Source organism: Volvox carteri (genome assembly GCF_000143455.1).
Source record: "Volvox carteri f. nagariensis unplaced genomic scaffold VOLCAscaffold_85, whole genome shotgun sequence".
Lineage (NCBI taxonomy): Eukaryota > Viridiplantae > Chlorophyta > Chlorophyceae > Chlamydomonadales > Volvocaceae > Volvox > Volvox carteri.
Genome location: NW_003307628.1, coordinates 454,768 through 457,888, shown reverse-complemented (window position 1 = coordinate 457,888; position 3,121 = coordinate 454,768).

Sequence of the window (3,121 nt, the reverse complement as noted above, 5' to 3'; positions counted from 1 at the left end):
GCGGTATCCGTGCGGGGAAGGTTTTGCCTTGACTCCGGTTCCCTTTTGCCTTCCCCTCGTTAGCCTGGTACCGATTTCGTTCAGGGAATCGGAGAGGCGCACGACTATGGCCGCTTAATGACGTTTTCGCACCGAGGACGGTGCTTGTTTTTAAGGAGGGGAGTGTGTAATGTTTTGCAGTTCGTTAACGCGCGTTTCTGAAACCATGTCGTATCTTCGGAGCTAGTGGAGCTTGAACTTGCGTGTACAACGTGTGAGGTTATGGCGCGCTAATATGACTATTTAAGCGGACCAAATTATGAACATTGTAAGTCTAAGTTGAGTTTGAAATCCGATCATCTGTGCCTACGCAAGTTTTTCGGCAAGTAAAGCCGGCTTACGCTTCCCAGTTGTTAGGTGTGGCCTGGTTCCCTTTCAATTGGTATCAGAGCCTAGGTGATCCTCCTCGCCGAGCTCTTCGTCTTCGTCGTCGTCGCGTCGTCGCGCCATCGCGCCATCGCGCCATCGCGCCATCGTCTTCGTCTTCATCTTCCCCGATGGCTCTCGTTCCCACGGACGCCAACCGCGACCGATCCCGTTCGCGGTCCGCGGAACTCCCGAGCAACGTCCACGCGTCTCCGTTTACGACGCTCACGCCCATCCCCCCTATGGTCAACCCCGTCCCTACCGTCCCCATCGTCGACTCCGTCCCCACCACCTCCGTCACCAAACCATACGTACTCGGTAACGAACACAAATCCCTTACATGTCGCCATAGTGTTGAGCTCGATAATATTATATGTTTATATTTATGCGTTCTGTGCAAAAAAGTAGGGACCTAATACGGCACGTGGATCTCATAGGTCGTATTGGATAGCCCCATGGAGTACCATGTCCACGCCCATCCGATGGTGTCATCAAGCAAGACATCAACTGCGCTCACACGCCGTTGCCTGTTCCATTGTTGCATGCTGGCCATGGCCTGCAGCTGCCTGTGCGGGTGGGGTGGTGATGGTTGGCACGGACATGTACAAATCATGAGTCCATCACTTCTTGACAACAGAAAACCATTATTGTTCACGCCCCCCCTTACTTACTCACATGACTGATGAGGCATCATGTCAGATGTCCGCCTGGTTCGCCACGCTGTCTGCATACTGAGCAAGGTTAGTCTTGAACTGTCGTTTGGCAACATCTTGCTCGGCCAAGTCGGCAGGCGCCAACTGGAACTCTCGAAGAGTCCACTGTAACAATCGCATCTCCGTTCAAGACAGGCGCACCAAAGGGTGAACACGAAGGTTCAATAAATCCCTTCTCCAAAAGATCCGAAATTTGCCTTTGCATTTCCTCTTGCTCAGGGAGCGAATAGCGAAACATGCGTTGAGCAGGTGGACGAGCACCAGGCTCCAATCTTTTCCGTTTCGGCATGCCGTCTCACGCTACCAAACGCGACGCGGGATCCGGTATCGGAACTGACATTTCCATCCTTTTGAATCAGTTGCTGCTATCCTAACTTTAACATTAGAAATTCTTACATCCCTAGCCGGCGACGTGCGGAACCCGACCTAGTGCGCTGACGCTACTGGGATCGCACCATGAGTGCAGCAACGTCTTCCCGTCGCCAGACACGCGGTCCCCCGCAGCCCCCAGCTTTGGAGGTCGCTCGCACACAAGAATTGCAGCAAGCGGCACTCAGAGCCAACCTTTTGGTGGTCTCGTTTACCACCATAATCAGAGACCGGTCGAGGACAGAACTGGAGGGACATACCCGGCCATTGCAGAAATCCCTCTACCAAGCACTCCTACCCCTCCTGCACTCGGCAATTGCCAACCGCCGGCAGATGCCAGGTACAGCTGGCGGGGAGCGTATATCCAACTGCGCGGCGGGGCTATCTTTAACGTATGACCTCGCCATCCCCCAGCAGCAACGGCACCAGCTCATCAGCCTCCTAGACACACGCAGTCAACTGCGTACCACCGTGGCCGGCCACACACCGGTCTGGTGGGTTGCCAGGGAGGGTCCATACTATGTGATACCACAACCGCTACAAATCCTTACCCATGGCTGGCCGCTCGGCCTGACGGAAAGCGCGGTTAGGGGACAACTATCTAAGTTACTGCCGGCAGACGTAATCTTAGGAGTTTCCCCATGGTACCACTACAGAGTCCACTGCCCTATACCGGCACTGGACAAGTGGATCATATCCCTTCGATCTGGATATCGCCTCCCTAACGACCTGCCATGCCGCTGGCATGTTAATGGCGCGCTGGACTTCGTCGTCCTGGCCACGCCATTTGAGACGGAAGCGTACCAGACGCAAAAATCAGCAGTAGCACACATTGCGGCACGAACCATGACTACTGCTGGACCAAATGACGACATCACCACAACCGTACGCGCGGAATCCTCGTACGCCGCTGCCACAGCCACGCAGCAAAGGGAGGGGCCAACACTTACCACTTTGCACCAACAACCACTGCAGCAACAAGCTATGAATGGCGACGTTGCTGCCTCACCTCAACAACAGGCAGGCGCTACCGCTGTTGGCCGACGGGTCGCACCCGCTGCTGCCGATGGGCAGCGGCAGGATGCCACCGTTGAATCCATTCAGCGGGAGCCCAATCCAGCGGACACAGCTCAGCAAGAGGCAGGCGACACCGCTGTGGGTCGACGGACCGCATCCGCTGCTGCCGTTGGGCAGCGACAGGATGCGATCGCTCACACCATTCAGCGGGTGCCCCTGCCAGCGGACACAGCTCAGCAAGAGGCAGGCGCTACCGCTGTTGGCCGACGGGCCGCACCCGCTGCTGCCGTTGGGCAGCGGCAGGATGCGATCGTCCACACCATTCAGCGGGTGCCCCTGCCAGCGGACACAGCTCAGCAAGAGGCAGGCGACACCGCTGTGGGTCGACGGGCCGCATCCGCTGCTGCCGTTGGGCAGCGGCAGGATGCGATCGTTCACACCATTCAGCGGGTGCCCCTGCCAGCGGACACAGCTCAGCAAGAGGCAGGCGCTACCGCTGTTGGCCGACGGACCGCACCCGCTGCTGCCGATGGGCAGCGGCAGGATGCGATCGTCCACACCATTCAGCGGGAGCCCAATCCAGCTGCCCCAACTCAACAAGAGGCAGGCGACACCGC